The 18,342-nt window shown below is 44.3% G+C and overlaps 1 non-coding gene across 1 annotated transcript; it reads right to left on the reverse strand.

Annotated features, from left to right (window-relative positions):
- Positions 1–460: 460 nt before the first annotated feature.
- Positions 461–533, reverse strand: Trnar-acg. Its single transcript has one exon. It is a non-coding gene; the product is annotated as a tRNA-Arg (tRNA).
- Between the last annotated feature and the right edge of the window lie 17,809 nt (positions 534–18,342).

Consider the following 18,342-nt stretch of genomic DNA (forward strand, 5'->3'; position numbering starts at 1 on the left):
TGAGTAATATTACCTTTTCTGTCTTTACCTGTCATCTGTCACGGGGGGTAGAGTAGGGGGTGTGGTGGGGAGGGGGAGAGGAGGGAAAGGGGACAGTGGAGTGTAGGAAGGTAGGGAGTGGAGTGTGTGGGAGTGGGGGAGAGAGAAAGGGGAGTGGGGAGGGAGAAGGGAGAGTAGGGAGGATACACAAATCATATTGGGTTTCAGGACATACTGTATCGTGTATGTATGTATGTATGTATGTATGTATGCATGTATGTTTGTATGTATGTATGTATGTAAACACACATGTATTAATATTTCCTAACCTGAACGCATTATCACCCCTTCCTCACCCCCTGATAATATCCACCCTTCCCCCTCTCATTTCTCTCATCCTTCCCTCACCTCCTACCCCCCTCTCATCTTTCTCTTCCCTAACCAAAACGAAAAATACAAAATCGTCCAAAAAAATTACAGCCGACCTTGCCAGGATTCGAACCTGGAATCTTCTGATCCGTAGTCAGACGCGTTATCCGTTGCGCCACAAGGCCGTATTAATATAACAGGAACTGCGTGTATTTACCTCTCTCTCCCTCTCTCATTTTACCTCCTAACTCTCAATTTCTTTCAGTTTTCTCTCTATCAATCTCATTCGCTTTTAACTTTGATTCTCTCTACCTCATTGCGTCTCTCTCTCTCTCTCTCTCTCTCTCTCTCTCTCTCTCTCTCTCCACTCCTATTCTCTCCCTAACTCTTTCTCTCTAATTTTTCTATTCTTTCTTTCTGTCTTTATCTTAATTTCTTTCACTGTGTCTCTCCCTTTCTAAAATTCCTCTTATCTCTAACACACACACACACACACACACGCACACACACACACACGCACACACACACGCACATTCTAAAAGACACATATATACTTTAACTTAATCCACTGCATTATGTACATATTCCTATGCATATGCAAATATTTAAATGAGCAGACATAATGCAGGTAGGAACGCCCGCTCTCCCTCTGCTTTGTTTACACCGTGTACTGACGAGAGAGTTTAGCCGAGTTTACTGAGTTAGACCAAAGTACTATTTTATCAGTGTTAAACCTAGACTGACTCTGTACAGTACATAGTTAAGAGTACATTACTGATTGTACTACTCAGCCGAACATTTAACAGGGCTGTGGTCCCATGTTGCCCTCGTTCCACAGCACCTATGATGGTGATTAAGGTGAGGCCAGGTGTTACACATCACCACCCAGCTAGTTAATGTAGGTGTTATACCATACGAGGGGAGGGGAGGGTGCAGGGAAGGGTGCAAGGGAAGGGGGGGAAGGGTGGGGAAAGAAGGGGTGGAGGTAGGAGAGAACGGAGGAGGGATGTAGGAGGGAGGGTTGGGGAGGGGGAGGGGATGGAGGGTAATGTAGCAAGAAAAAAAATACTAAATCCTCTTCATATAATCTCTCTCTCTCTCTCTCTCTCTCTCTCTCTCGCTAAGGAATTTTATCTCTCTAAAAGAAAAAACTCGCCGCGGATGACGTTAACTGAGGCAAAAACTGGTACAATTCGGTTCCTTTAGACACAAGGAGCAAGTCTATTAAGAGCTTCCCCCCCCCAACCCTTACCCCCTCCTTCTCTCCCTTACCCCCTTACATCCCTCCCATCCCTAACCACTTCCTTCTCTTCCTCCCTCATAACATTAGTAAAAAGAAGAGAAAATAATACAATAAAAACATTTCCAAAGATAATGTAAAACAAAACACAAACAAACAAACACACAAACTCGCCTGATGGAAAAACAAAAACAAAAATAAAAAGTTCATTAATACACATGTACCAAACGGAGGATAAACACGATATAAAAACCAAACACATCAAAACACACATCAAACAAACAAACAAAACCAAACACACCAAAACACACGTCAAACAAACAAACAAAACCAAACACATCAAAACACACGTCAAACAAACAAACAAACAATCGCGTACCAAAAAAAGAAAGAAGGACGGAAGACCATAATGAAGACGAAATATATAGCGAATTACAATGCTAGATAAGTCTTAAGACGGGGAGAGGCAGGGAAGGGGCGGGGAGAGGCGGGGGAGGGGAGGGGGTGAGGGGCGGACATAAAATGAGTTACTTGGAGCGATACTAGGAGTTAAGTGGAGCTATAAGGCGGCACAAGTGAATGAAAGAACACAGTGATAGTTTGTATTATGGTGAAATATTGTGAACTACATACGTGCATAGTGTAAGGCAATTTGGATAATAACCATACGGAATAGTGTATTTAATAACTGAACTATAATATATACATGCAATGGAATGTAATCAGTTGTTAATGAGTGTCTAACTTCTCCAGGTTTTGACCATATCAACCAATAAATGTTGAGTTAGTCCACGTTGAAGATTTCTCTCACCCCCTAACACGAGACGTCATCTAACTGTCGAACCATCCGGCAGATAAAGTGTTTACCAGGTATATTGTGTTAACCAGGTGTATTGTTGATCAGGTTTATTACTGACCAGGTGTCTTACTGAACAGGTGTAGTGTGAACAGGTGTGACGAGTGACGAGTATTGTATCTTCACCTGTCACGCTGTTACCCCCCCCCCCCAACACACACACTAACACACTTCAGTCACTAGTACACTTCAATCACTAGTACACTTCAATCACTAGTACACTTCAATCACTAGTACACTTCAATCACTAGTACACTTCAATCACTAGTACACTCGCTTGTCAATCTAAATTACAAACGTCGAACAGTTAAATGTCGGCGCCAAGGGTGAATGTACAGTATGTGTGTGTGTGTGTGTGTGTGTGTGTGTGGGAGAACCAAGTACTGGTAAATACAGAACTAACTGATTGTGGATGCCAGACTCATACGTGACTTGTGTTGTGGGGTTGTGTTATGACCAGACGGAGCTTAACTGACGCACGACAGACGGAGCTAAATTGACGCAAAACAGACAGAGCTAAACTGACGCACGACAGACGGAGCCAAACTGACGCACAACAGACGGAGCCAAACTGACGCACAACAGACGGAGCCAAACTGATGAACGACAGACGGAGCTAAACTGATGCACGACAGACGGAGCCAAACTGACGCACAACAGACGGAGCCAAACTGACGCACGACAGACGGAGCTAAACTGACGCACGACAGTGTGATATGATGGTGGCAGTGATGGCGGTGCTCCTCATTGGCTCGGCGGTCTCGGAAGGAGCTTGACGCCACACGATGATTGGCCAGTTGGATTACAAGATTGGTGTGAAGTTTGTCGAGTGCCCGATGGTTAGCGCAGGGGTCAAGGTCATCCCTGGTCAGCATGGACGGGTGCGACTGCCCCAGTTCGAGTGCACACCTGGACGCTCCATGAGGTGTGGTGCTTATGGCCAGGGCCTGTGTGTCACCTTTTTAGACACCTACAATAACGTCACTATCAAGATGGGCTGTGTGTGTCGCCAGCTGGTCCTGCCTCCCATTATCCACAACAGAACCACTCCTTAAGGCTGAACTTGATGCTCAACAACATCCTCTTGGGCCAGCAGAACTCCCCTATTCACATCTGAACGTGACTTGACAGCTGGGACCACTTACACTTAAAACTTACAGCAGGGAAGAGTTATGTGAGAGAGAGAGAGAGAGAGAGAGAGAGAGAGAGAGAGAGAGAGAGAGCGAGCTTGACCTTGCTATATATAAACTATCTATAAATATATAATTATGTATACTTGCTTGTATCTATTTTTATGCTTGCCTTCAAAAGAACAATTTAACCTATGTATATGTATACTTCAATACCCCATTGAATCAAGAAGAATTTTGAGAATATTCAAGCAGTCTATCGTAAATTTGTTAGTTCACAGTTATTAGTCCCCAAATATAACACTAACGAATATGACTTTATTATATCATTTTGTGTATGAAACTCTGTCCTGTGTGTCAGTGAACAGTGATATCACCCACAGTGCCAAGACCTGACTCACTCACTCAGATTAGGCAAATTTATATCTCAATCTTGTTAATAAAAACTTGCTAAACTGAATCAAACTCTCTCGCTCTTCCTCGTCTCTACATCTCCCACTCCTTTCTCTCTTTCTCTTCAGTGTTTCTCCATCATCATCTCCCCTTTATCTCCCTTATCGTTGTCTCTCTCTCTCTCTCTCTCTCTCTCTCTCTCTCTCTCTCTCTCTCTCTCTTTCTCTCTCTCTCTCTGTTTTTATCTTCATCTTTCTGTCTCTTTCTTACGTTTCTCCCTCTCCCAGTCTCTTGCTCTCTCTCACTCTCTCTCATCTGTCCATCTCTCTATTTCCTTGTCTCTCCCTGTCTCTCTCCCTCTCCTCTCTTTCCTATCATCAGTCATCTGTCACTTCCCTCTTCCTGCATTCCCCCTTTTTATTTCCCTTCTGTTGCCTCTCTCTTCCTTCTTTCCTCTCTAACCCTTTTACATGCCCCCTCTCTCTCTCTCTCTCTCTCTCTCTCTCTCTCTCTCTCTCTGCCTTCATAAAATCGTCAGGAGCTGCTGCGGGTTGCCATCTTGTTACCAGACACTCCCTGCTTGTGTCTGTGTGTAAGTTGGTCTTTCTACTCTTGCAGTCTTGTTTATTGTATGTAAGAGACCACGTGAGGAGGGAGGGGAGGGAGGGAGAGAGCATGTGAAGAGGGAAGGGGAAAAGGAAAGGAAGATAGAGAGAGAGAGAGAGCATAAGGAGAGGTATAGAAATGTGGATGGAAGAGGAAGGAAGAAAGAGACGGACACTCAGACACAGACAGATAAACAGACAGAAAAAACCAGCAAGTCACAATCAAACATAAAAACTTGGAATAAAATTAAATAAATAAAGACAAAACTTTGGGAACGTGCATCACCACACCCTCCTCCCCCAACCCCCTCCTGGACAACCCCCCACCCCCCTCCTGCACCCCCCAACCCCCTCTTCTAGCTTGAATCACCAATTAACAAACATAAACAAGAATTAATTCACACAGTAACTTAGTGAGCACGTTAGGTTAGGTTAGGTTAGTGGCAGGCGTCGTCATAGCTCTCTAGTCACGAGGAAATCTATCTTGCGATCTTTTTATTTATTTTTTTTTGAGAATCTGAATCCTGTAAGTTTATCCAGCTGGGGATTATGATGTTATACAAAAACAAAACATAAACAAAAAACAAAGGCGTGAGGAGATGCGCAGCCCGGCCAGTAGTGCTTCATCAGCGCACACGTATTAAAAAGTTATGATAGATTATGAAAGAAAATGAATGTGTGTTGGTAATGGCGCTCATCTTGTGTAGAGAGAGAGAGAGAGAGAGAGAGAGAGAGAGAGAGAGAGAGAGAGAGAGAGTCTTTTGCACATCGTCAGTCTCAAACACACACACACACACACACACACACACACAGTCATCTCGTTAGTTCCTACTCACATTCACACCATCTGGGTCTCGCTCTGCCTATCCCCACTGAAGCAATAACAACAAAAATACCGGGAACATACCGGGAGAGACAGAGAGTGGCCGTCTCCCGCACCAACACTTCCCGGTATTACCTTTAGTGTACGTATTAGCGAGGCTTCAGGTCCCCCCCCCCCTTTCCCCGCCATGGAATTTTGTTGTCATGGTTGTTAGAAAAATTCATTCACTAATTAACTTTTATTTCATCGCTTGTGTTCACCTTACTTGCAATTTAAAAGTAATGGCATTAAACTTGGTAATGAATTCCAGCGGGGAGCGGCACCACCAGTCTCCAAAGTGAACAAGACGCCTCTAAAACAGTCTCCCCCAGTGAGCTAATTCTCATTAAACGACAATATTCAAAGAAGGAACTCCCTACCACACACCCCCCCCCTCCTCCTCGTCCCACTCAACATCGCCTCCTTCACCGCCTCCTTCTGCTGGTAAGGGTTTCCGTGTCGCTCGCTCTCGCTCAAATATATTTGATGAGAAGAGTGACGAAATTTTTTCATCAAACTTTTTTTTCCTTTTTTCTTTTTTTTTTCTTTCAGCACAGCGGCAACCAACCTCCCCAGCGCTGCCAAGTTGTACCAGGATTTTAAACCTTTCAGTCGCTGCCACCACCACCCGGTCTGTCTCATTTCTCCATATACTTTTCACACACGTTCGTCCGCAGCAGTTTTAGGGATATGTTCGCTCGCACCATGAATATTTCCAGGGAGGAGGGAGGGAGAGAGGTGGAGGGAGGGAGGGAGAGAGGTGGAGGGAGGGAGGAGAGGTGTGGAGGGAGGGGGGAGAGGTGGAGGGAGGGGAGGGGAGGAAGGTGGAGGGAGGGGAGAGAGGTGGAGGGAGGGAGAGGGAGGGAGTGAGAGAGGTGGATTGGAAGAGAGGTGGAGGGAGGAGAGAGGTGGAGAGAGGAGGAGAAGGAGGAGAGACGAGGAGGAGCTGGTTAGAATGACACAAGCGCCCTCTCCAGTCTCGTGTCATGTGCCGTAGTTTGAATAAAGAATGACACACACACACACACACACACACAGTAGGCAAGATAGAAGCGTTAACAACATCTAACATCATAAAATTCACCTTTTCTTCAACCCGCAGAAATGGTGGTGTTGGTGGTGGTAATGGTGGTGGTAGTGGTAATGGTGGTGTTGGTGGTGGTAATGGTGGTGGTAGTGGTAATGGTGGTGTTGGTGGTGGTAATGGTGGTAGTGGTAATGGTGGTGTTGGTGGTGGTATGGTGGTGGTAGTGGTATGGTGGTGGTAGTGGTGGCATGGTGGTGGTAGTGGTAATGGTGGTGATGGTGGTGGTAATGGTGGTGTTGGTGGTGGTAATGGTGGTAGGTAATGGTGGTGTTGGTGGTGGTAATGGTGGTAGTGGTAATGGTGGTAGTGGGTAATGGTGATGTTGGTGGTGGTGATGGTGGTGGTAGTGGTAATGTGTGGTAGTGGTAATGGTGGTAGTGGTAATGGTGGTGATGGTGGTGTGATGGTGGTGTAGGTAATGGTGGTGGTGGTGGTAATGGTGGTGGTAGTGGTAATGGTGGTGATGGTGGTGGTGGTTGTTATGGTGACTTGCCCTCCTGAGACACACATCTGCCAGGGGCTACCGTGTGATACCCTTCACAATCACCCACTTCACTCAGTCACTACCAGTTAGTCTCCTCACACTATAATTCCTTTCCTACCAGTCAAATGAAACTCTCAATACCAGTTACCTCAGACAAACAATTAAGGTTACACAGTTATATGAAACAATCCAATATTACCCACATGAAACAGTTAATACCAGTCACACGAAGCAGTAACTGTCGCATGAACTATACCAGTCATGAAACAGTCAACACCAGTCAATAAAAACAAGTGTTGCCTGCACAGTATCGAGCAAGACAGGGGAGGATGGGAGGGGGTTAGAGGGGAAGTAACACTGCTCAGTCAGCGTTCGGTTTTAAGATTCACAATGCCATAACAACAACGATAAAAGCAGACCTTATATGCGTTTGTGGTTTAGTACATTCCTTCCCCCACCACCCCCTCATACCCCCCCCAACTCCATCTCCTCCTCCTTCGTGGCTCAAGGGGGGGGGGTTGAGAGATCTCCTAGTACATTTGCAATTGATACAGGAATGATGAATGTTGCAGATGGTATGAATATATTCCCCGTCTTTATCCTTCTGCTGTTGCTTCCTCTCCTTCCCTAGTTATTTATTTTCTCCCATCTCCGCCACTTCTCATCTTTGTCTTTGTCCTCGTCGTCTTCTTCATCTCCTCCCCTTCTTACACACGCGGTCTTCTCTCCTGCTGCTTCCCATGATTTGTTTCACTCTCTCTCTCTCTCTCTCTCTCTCTCTAAATCTTTACCAAATGGGTGGAAACTCAGGGTCTCTCTGTGGAACTTGATAATCGAAATGCCATCTCACTTCGACAGAAACTAAAAAAGATTGCTCAGTTGAAGCCTACAGTCGCCTACCCTGTCCGATACATTCTGCAAAATTTCCTGAAAGATTCGCCCGCGATCTAAAGACCTTGGGTATCCACTTGTGCATTATCAGAACACCTTTTTCAGAATGGATCACTCGAGTGCAGGGTGTAAATCCGAGATCTGAGCGAAATACTGAGGAATCGATCGTAAAGTGAGGTTTTACCGGTCAGGGGGGCTGGCGGAAGAGCTTACAAATAACAGTTGGTAGACTCGCTTGCCTAGGGACCCGTACCACTATACTTTATGTTTTTATTATACTTTCGTCTCTTGATATTGCTCACCGACTAATTGCAGGTAAGAGTGTATCCCAGGGAAAGTGAGAATGAGGGAGGAAAGTACAGTATCGTCACGGGCAGCTACTGGCGGGAAGGACATAAAAAACTCCACCACATTACATTATTCTTCCTTATATTTATTTATTTTTTGCTTTTTTTTCAAGTCTGTAGCAGCTATCACTCACACACACACTCACACACACACACACACACACACACACACACACACACACACACACACACACTCACACACACACACACACATAAAACGAGTATGTCCTTAACCACTTTCTACGAGAGAGACTGCTGAGATATTGAACAGAGAGAGAGAGAGAGAGAGAGAGAGAGAGAGAGAGAGAGAGAGAGAGAGAGAGAGAGAGAGAGAGAGGAGGAATAGGGTGGAGGAGGAAGAGCAGGACGAGAAGTGTGTGTGTGTGTGTGTGTGTGTGTGTGTGTGTGTGTGTGTGTGTGTGTGTGTGTGTGTGTGTCAAGAAGCGAGAAATACCAGTCTTTAGACGGGGATAAATACTCCGACCAACACCTGCTTAACTAGACCTCTCAAGACTCTTCTACAGGAACCTCAACACACCCACACCAACAGTGAGTCTCTACTACTATCATAAACCTAACCTAACCTAACCTAACCTAACCTAATCTAACATAACCTAACCTAATCTAACATAACCTAACCTATCTAACATTAATTTAACCAAACCTAACTAATCTAACACCAATTTAACCTTGTCGAACATTAATTTAACATAACCTAACTAATCTAACACCAATTTAACCTAATCCCCCAGGTAACATTAAGGTATCTAATTTTCAGGTAAAATAAGGGAAAGGTGTCTAATCTTCATGTGATACTATTCAACTTCTTATCCTGTATCCAGATTCTTGTAGTCACCCCCAAAAAACTATCTGTACTCGGGGTGATTGATGACTCTCAGAATGAACACTGTGACTCCTGTTGTCTCGGTAGGGTTGTCAAAATCCTTCGTCCATTGTGACATATTTTTTCAACACAATTTTGTATAGATACTTTTTTGAGTGACTGTAAGCCATATAGATACTTTTTTGAGTGACTGTAAGCCATATAGATACTTTTTTGAGTGACTGTAAGCAATATAGATACTTTTTTGAGTAACTGTAAGCAATATAGTTACTTTTTGAGTGACTGCAAGCCATATAGATATTTTTTGAGTTACTGTATACAAGTGACGTGTAAACAAAGGCTCTACTGACTAAGCAAATCCTTACACACCTTTAACACCTGTGTCTCTAGGTAATCAGGCACAGGTGTTTGACTGGTGTTTATATGATTTATCACAGCTGTTTTAGGTAATGTTTACTAATTATTCTTGATGACAGGTGCTGAACAGGTGTGCTTATATAAGGGTATTTTAGTGAACAGGTGTATTTTAGTGAACAGGTGTATGTGTCTTTTTAGTTAGTTTAATATAGTGGCAATGGACATACAGATAGAGAGACTGTACCTGTGTGTATCTGCAATTGTATCTGAACCTGTGTGTACCTGTAATTCTATCTGTACCTGTGTGTGTACCTGTACTTATACCTGAATCTGTGTGTGTACCTGTACTTGAATCTGTACCTGTACCTGTGTCGACACTGTTGCTTCTGAATCTTAATTTAATAAAATGAAATGAAAACTATACTGCCGGTGTCTAGTCTCTCGTGAAAGCTTATGTATTTGTAAATGTATTTGTCAGCGTTCATACACGATACAGATTTATATATATATTGCTTGTATGGAGGGAGTGTGTGTTTGTGTGTGTGTGTGTGTGTGTTTGTGTGTGTGCGTGTGTGTGTTTCTTGTGTGTTTGGGGTGTGTGTGTGCTTGTGTGTTTGTGTGTGTGCGTGTGTGTGTTTGTTTGTGTGTGTGTGTGTGTGTGTGTGTGTGTGTGTGTGTTTGTGTGTTTGTGTGTGTGCGTGCGTGTGTGTGTGTGTTTGTGTGTACTGAAGGCATTGTTGGAGATCGTCTACTAACCACCCGAACGCTAACCTAACCTAACCTAACCTAACCTCCCAGGCAGTGTTACAATAAGCGGAGGGGTTAATCTTAAGGTGATCCAGCCAGTTTATACAATAACCCAGTAAGGTTACGGTCAGAGGCGCAGTAGTAGTTATCTCCGGATATTATGTGGAACTACGGTAAGCGTAGTGGTCTTTCCGGTTATTCCTCACAGCGGATATTAATAAGAGCCCCCCCCCTTGCCCCCCCCTATTGAGGGTACAGGGGATAACGTATCTAGCAGGATAATGGCAAATATCCGGTATCCGCCTGAATATTTATCTTATCCGGCCAGATATTAACCATTTCGTTACTAGACGTTTCCCCTCAGCTGAGCAAAATCGTCTGGCTTTAACCGGAACAAAATCCCCAAAGGTGCCCATAGTAAACAAAGGTTAAAGCATTACACAGCCCCCCCAATACAGTCCCCTTTACGCAGTCCCTTCTCACACAGCCCCCCCCCACACACAGCCCCCCACACAGCCCCCACACACACACACACACACAGCCCCCCACACAGCCCCCATACATACACACACACAGCCCCCAACACAGTCCCCTTACACAGCCCCTTCACACAGCCCCCACACACACACAACCCCCCACACAGCCCCCACACAGCCCCACACATACACACACACAGCCCCACACAGTCCCCACACAGTCCCTTCCACACAGCCCCCACACACAACCCCCACACAGCCCCACACATACACACACACACAGCCCCCACACACAGTTCCCCACAGCCCCCCACACACAGTCCTCAATACAACCCCGACACACAGTCCCCCAGCACAGCCCCTCAACACAGTCCCCACACAGCCCCCACACGGTCCCCACACACAGTCCGCCACACAGTCCCTCAATACAGCCACACCACGCAGTCCCTCAGACACAGTCCCTCACACACAGTCTCATCATGCCCCCCACATGCACAGTCCCTCACACACAGAGAACAGCAGAACAGGTGTGATGAATTATCCCCAGGTAAACCCAAACATTATTAAGACAATTACCACCACAAATTACCCTAACCACATTAATTTATAGTGGGAGGGTGGGAGTAGGGAGGGGAGTGGGAGGGAAGGGAGGAGGGAGGGGGGAAGTGGGAGGGGAAGGGAGGGAGAGGGACGGCGAGAGGAGGAATGGGCCTCAAAGCAGACTGGTAAGGTCGTTCTAAAGCAAAAAAAAAGATGCTAAGGACAGTGGGGTGTGGGTAAGGAGGGTGGGTAAGGGTAAGGAGGGTGGGTAAGGGTAAGGAGGTGGGCAAGGGTAAGGAGTGGGAGTAAGCGAGCAAAGAGGTGGGTAGGTGGGTAAGGAGGTGATAGGTGGGTAAGGAAGATAATAAATGAGAGAGAGAGAGAGAGAGAGAGAGAGAGAGAGAGAGAGAGAGAGAGAGAGAGTAAACACTGTGCATTAATAAAGGGAATCACATGGAATAAGAATTACATGAGATAAGAGGATAATAGCATTTAGATACACCTGACACACTAACTGAACAGGTGAACAATGATTGAACAGTTGAACTAATTTATAAAATGCTAGATTCGCCTCTCTCTCTCTCTCTCTCTCTCTCTCTCTGGCATTCAAGGGCGGTACTTATGTCAAAGAAAAGCTGTAGCCTCAAATCCCTCACGCCAGTTCAATAGAGGTTAAAAGGGGAGATAGATAGATAGATAGATAGATAGATAGATAGATAGATAGAGAGATAGATAGCTAGATAGATAGATAGATAGATAGATAGATAGATAGATAGATAGATAGATAGATAGATAGATAGATAGATAGATAGATAGATAGATAGATAGATAGATAGATAGATAGATAGAGTTAAAAGATACATAGATATAAAAGATAGAGAGAGAGAGAGAGAGAGAGAGAGAGATAAAAGATAGAGAGATAGAGAAAGAGTCGATATTATCTCAAACACAAGGGTAAATGTCACACGCCCTAGGAGGTCAAAAAAGAGGGTATTCGTGACCTTTAATACCCGCAAACGGCAAACATCCAATCAATTACTACGACACGAAACACAGGAAAGGTCACGAGTCGTTAAGTGATGTAAGGTGTCAAAGGTCACTACCCCTCGTCACTAGTAGAGGTAAAAAACTAACATTACTGTAATAGGAGAGTTACCTGTGGGGGGTTTAATAGCGTTAACTAAGAGGATAATAATGAAGGATTTACTCCCAGCCTTATGAAGACATTTAAATAGGTATCCCACCTCCAATTAGGGTGTCACCCTTATGTCTAACGAGATTTATCACCTGAGTTCAAACGTCTCCAATAAGTAGGAATGTTGTGCCTGTAAAATGCACAGGTAATAGAAGCACACACACACACACACACACACACACACACACACATACACACACACACACATACAAGACAATGTTCGTGTAGTTACACCCAAAAACCTAACCTAACCCAAAACCTAACGTAACCTAACCTTACCTTGGTGAGAGACTGGTGACAGGAAACACAAGACAAAAGGTGATAGTGGTGCGTGTAGTGGTGGTGATAATAACTGGTGATTGATGATCTCCTGTCGGCACGTACTACCTTGGAGGGGGAGGGGAGGGGAGGGGAGGGGGGGAGGAGAGGAGGGGAGAGGGGAGAGGGGAGGGAGGGAGGAGGAGGGAGGGGAGAGGGGGAGAAAGACAGCTAGCGTGAATGACTGCTATACCTGTACTGCATGATGATTTTGGCACACGAGCCTGGGGTCGGGTTGCTAGGGTTAGGTTATGAAGACTATTGATATAGGTGCAACCCTGACATATTTCAGCCAATCATCACCCTCCCTCTCCACACATAAGGCGTATTCTCTAATTGCTTGCATCCTAGCGACTCATAGCGCACGATTCATTACGTCATATCAACACGCACAGAGAGAGACAATGATTGGTGTATCTCTCAACCAAACGTCACAATAATACACACACAATAATAATACATACAGTTAATGAGGTCACGTTGAGGAGCCTTGTAATTGGTGTATCCCAGATAACCGCTCACGCACAGTTAATGAGGTCACGTTGAGGAGCCTTGTAATTGGTGTATCCCAGATAAATCGTCACGCACTGGTAATGACGTCACGTTAAGGAGCCTTGTAATTGGTATCCTAGATAAATCGTCACGCACAGTTAATGAGGTCACGTTAAGGAGCCTTGTAATTGGTGTATCCCAGATAAATCGTCACGCACAGTTAATGAGGTCACGTTGAGGAGCCTTGTAATTGGTGTATCCCAGATAAATCGTCACGCACAGTTAATGAGGTCATGTTAAGGAGCCTTGTAATTGGTGTATCCCATATAAATCGTCACGCACAGTTAATGAGGTCACGTTAAGGAGCCTTGTAATTGGTGTATCCCAGATAAATCGTCACGCACTGGTAATGACGTCACGTTGAGGAGCCTTGTAATTGGTGTATCCCAGATAAATCGTCACGCACTGGTAATGACGTCGCGTTTAGAAGCCCTGTGATTGGTGCATCCGTGACAGGTGGATCTCACACGCACCAGTCACCGTCAAGTATTTGCCAGAGAATAATGGGAAACAAGAGAGGAGAGAAAGTAACACGAGGAGAAGATGGATGGAGAAGAGGTGAGGTGGGATGGTGAGAGAAAGGTGGGAGGGATGTGAGGAGAACTGGGAGGGGGAGGTAAGAGTTATGGGAGGGTGTGGAGGTGGGAAGTGGAATGTAAGAAGATGGGAGAGGATATGACGTGGGGGAAAGAGGGAAACGTGAGAGGTGAGGGAAACGAGAGGGTGGAAAGGGGAACGAGAGGGTGGAAGGGGGAACGAAAGAGAGTGGTGAGGAAACGTAGGAGGGTGAAAGAAGGGCCGAAAGAGGAGGGGAACTGTGAGAGAAAGGGGTGAAAGAAGAGAGGGAAGGGGTGTGAAAGAGAGGAGGGGAGAAAGAGGAGGAGAGGGGGGGGCGTGAGAGGTGATAGGGGGGTAAGGAGGAGGATGGAGAAGGAAGTGTCAAGACGTGATATAAACAAGACCAGTCACGACAACACCAGAACAAAAACAACACTATTGGCTGACCCCTCACCCCCTCCCCGAGTACACCTTCCACTGCACCAGCTGACGTTGGGTTCGTCTGTCTGTCTGTCTATCTGTCTGTCTTCTCTCTCTCTCTCTCTGTCTTTCAAACCTCTCTCTCACTACCCAGGGCAATCAAGGTCACCCAGGTCGGTTATTAGTATGTATGTATGTATGTGTGTGTCTGTATCGTAATGTACACATGTAGGTGATTGGCACCCTCATACCTGCAGACTGTCACCCTATCCCTGATATATATAGTATATGGGTAGTTAGTCTTCAGGTGATCCGCTTTGTCGTACTTTACATCTTGTGAGGCCAAAAGACACACACACACACACACACACACACACACACACACACACACACACACACACACACACACACACACATACATCATTATAGTCGCTTTAAATTTAATATACTTATAATCCTCATTTACTCAGAGAACAACAAGGGGAAGAAAACATATAATCATAACAGTATTTGATCATGAATAACGTAATGTATAAGTAAATCATACATTGTTTTATATCAAAGGAAAATATTAGCGACCTACAATGCATAATATTTTTGGTTTTTTTACAATTAATAATATTATAGAGTAGAAAATTATATAGCATTAATTTGTGTGTGTGTGTGTGTGTGTGTGTGTGTGTGTGTGTGTGTGTATCCAATTATATAACCTTATCGTCAAAGTATTCTGGATAAATCTCTCTCTCTCTCTCTCTCCTTCCCCCGTGCTACACTCTGCTAAGCTCCGCCAGATGCACCGTGAAGCTTCCTGTCAGACACCAGCGTGTAAACAAACCACCACTACCACCAGTATTACCACCACCACTACCACCAGTATTACCACCACCACTACCACCATCGCTACCACCACCACCATACCACCATATCGCTACCACCACCGCCATACCACCATATTACCACCACCACTACCACCAGTAATACCACCAATTAATTACCACCAGTATTACTTCACAACCACCACTACCACCAGTATTACCACCACCACTACCACCAGTATTACCACCACCACTACCACCATCGCTACCACCACCACCATACCACCATAACCTCTGTCTCCAACCATCTTAACCTAACACAATGTATGAATGCCAACATATTTACATCACAACTGACACCATACTAACCTAACCTAACCTAACCTAACATAACCTAATCTAACCCCACACACACAAGTTAACGATTAACTAAACCACAATAAAAATATCTTCCCTCCCTATAAAACGACACCTGGAAGTTAATGCTCCTATGCTCACCTGTCTTCACTCTTAACACCTGGAAGTTAATGCCCCTATGCTCACCTGCCTTCACTCTTAAGTACAAAGACCAATTAAGACCAGGTGCGTCAGGTAGAGGCGAACAAAGACTCCCGTATTGGCTAACGTCTTGAGAAAAACCTTACAAACATTTTTAATTGAATAAGTAACTGTGTAAATAACCAAGAGCTGCCAACCCTACCGACGGAAACACACGACCACAAGTAGCTATGTTATTAGTACACACACGACCACAAGTAGCTATGTTATTAGTAAACACACGACCACAAGTAGTTATGTTATTAGTAAACACACGACCACAAGTAGCTATGTTATTAGTAAACACACGACCACAAGTAGCTATGTTATTAGTACACACACGACCACAAATAGCTATGTTATAAGTAAACACACGACCACAAGTAGCTATGTTATTAGTACACACACGACCACAAGTAGCTATGTTATTAGTAAACACACGACCACAAGTAGCAATGTTATTAGTACACACACGACCACAAATAGCTATGTTATAAGTAAACACACGACCACAAGTAGCTATGTTATTAGTACACACACGACCACAAGTAGCTATGTTATTAGTAAACACACGACCACAAGTAGCTATGTTATTAGTAAACACACGACCACAAATAGCTATGTTATTAGTAAACACACAACCACAAGTAAACATTGTATACCTGCACTAAACTACATAAATAACGAAGACTGAACCACATAAATAACAAAGACTGAACCACATAAATAACAAAGACTGAACCACATAAATAACGAAGACTGAACCACATAAATAACAAAGACTGAACCATTATGGAAGTGGATTGCGGTCAGCTGTACGATAACTTTCAATTACTATGACACCAAATCCTCATCCTAGCGTACGATCCTGTCACTCTGTGCTACCAAACGAGTCGACAGCTAACGACAATTAGATAACGTGAGGATGAACGCAACAACGAAGGAAAAAAAAGGGTTATCGTCTGCTGGCAAATTGGATAGAAGCCCAGTACGGGTCGTCGGCCATACGATAACCTGCGATCAACTAAACGATAAATTGATTCCCCGAGTACGATAATCCTTTATAAGCGAGGCGGAAAGTTGTAGTTCGAGGTATTCCGAGAGTATTATTTATTTTCCCTAGATTATAATACTCCCTGGTGATTAGTTAAGCTTTTGAGCGGTGATTCGACAGTAAAATCCTCACCAGTATCCAGCGTTAACTACCTAATTATAAGAAATAACGACAGTAATCAGAAACTTTATATTTTGGTGATTATTCTGCATCTGGCATCACGCGTTGCCACCACACGAGCCGCCGCCCCATAAGACTAGATGTAACGTATAGTAGATTAGAATTACAACGCAAATTAATGCACATACTTTAATACAAAAAAGAAACGAACAGCATGAACAAAATTACACAACGAACAACAAATCAAACAGGGTTACACTATCCACAATCGTAAACGTCCGGATATTAGTGACATTACTGTAGGCGGCAGGATTCTCTCAATGATTCCAAGGCGACATCGAAATTGCACTTAAGACTACACTAAAACCCGACATACTGAGTTAGGAATGAAAAAAATATATATATAAATTAACGAACGAAGTATTGAGAATCGTAGGGCGGGTAGAATCTGGCTGGCATCGTAAATGAATTGATATAGAAGAGATATATAGTGTAAGTAGATGAATAATTCTGTTGAACGTGGACGTCAATGAGCCAGACCTCCAGCATCTGATGAATACATGAATACTCCATCACGAATACTATCATTATGTAGCGTGTGAGGTGATGACGCACGATGACCCCCCCTCCACCCCCTCCCTCTCTCCCCTCCCTTCCCCCTCTCTCTCTCCCTCCTCTCTCTCTCATACCCCCTCCCCTCTCTCTCTCCCTCCAGTGTGATGACAGGAAAATAGTCCACATTGCCAGGGAAAATTACCGCAATATGTATATGTATGTATGTATAAACACCATAATGTATACAGACACCATAATTGTTTCTGAACAGGAATATGTATATTTTCCGGTGGACAAATCAGATATGTGTTTACCCCCCCCAACGCAGGTGTGTGTGTGTGTGTGTGTGTGTGTGTGTGTGTGTGTGTGTGTGTGTGTTTGTGTGTGTGTGTGGAGGGCAGTTTGTGGCTCCGGATGGCTAAACTACTGCGCCTCTCTCTCACTCATCTTTAAACCTCAGCTCGCTCTCTCTCTCTCTCTCTTTGTGTGTGCTTGTGAGGAGAGAGTTTTTGTGTGCGTGTCTGTGTAAGGGAGAGGGAGACTAAAACACACACACACACACACACACACACACACACACACAGATACATTCATATTCGGTTCAACACAATAAACACACACACACCTGTATGTTGTAAGTTCATCACCTGTATATAATGTCAATTAGGCCAAGGTGAGTTACCTGACTTCGGCCAAGAGGAGTGACATGAGATAGTGTATACGAGCCATACCTTAGGCCTCCCGCACCTCCCTACCAAAATAAATCAGATCTATCTTTAATAATGTGTAAATGCATAACACACTCAGACATACATATACATATACACACACACACCAGCAGACAAAATAAATAGGTGAGTGATACATACATACATACATACATACATACACAACCCATACATGTAGACAAAATAGAGGTGTTAATAATAATAATAATAATAATAATAATAGCAATAATAAGTAATGGTGTACATGATGGACGACACAAGAGACGTATATCTATCAAACTAA

This window comes from Homarus americanus, unplaced genomic scaffold, assembly GCF_018991925.1.
Source record: "Homarus americanus isolate GMGI-L3 unplaced genomic scaffold, GMGI_Hamer_2.0 scaffold5637, whole genome shotgun sequence".
NCBI classification, from domain to species: domain Eukaryota; kingdom Metazoa; phylum Arthropoda; class Malacostraca; order Decapoda; family Nephropidae; genus Homarus; species Homarus americanus.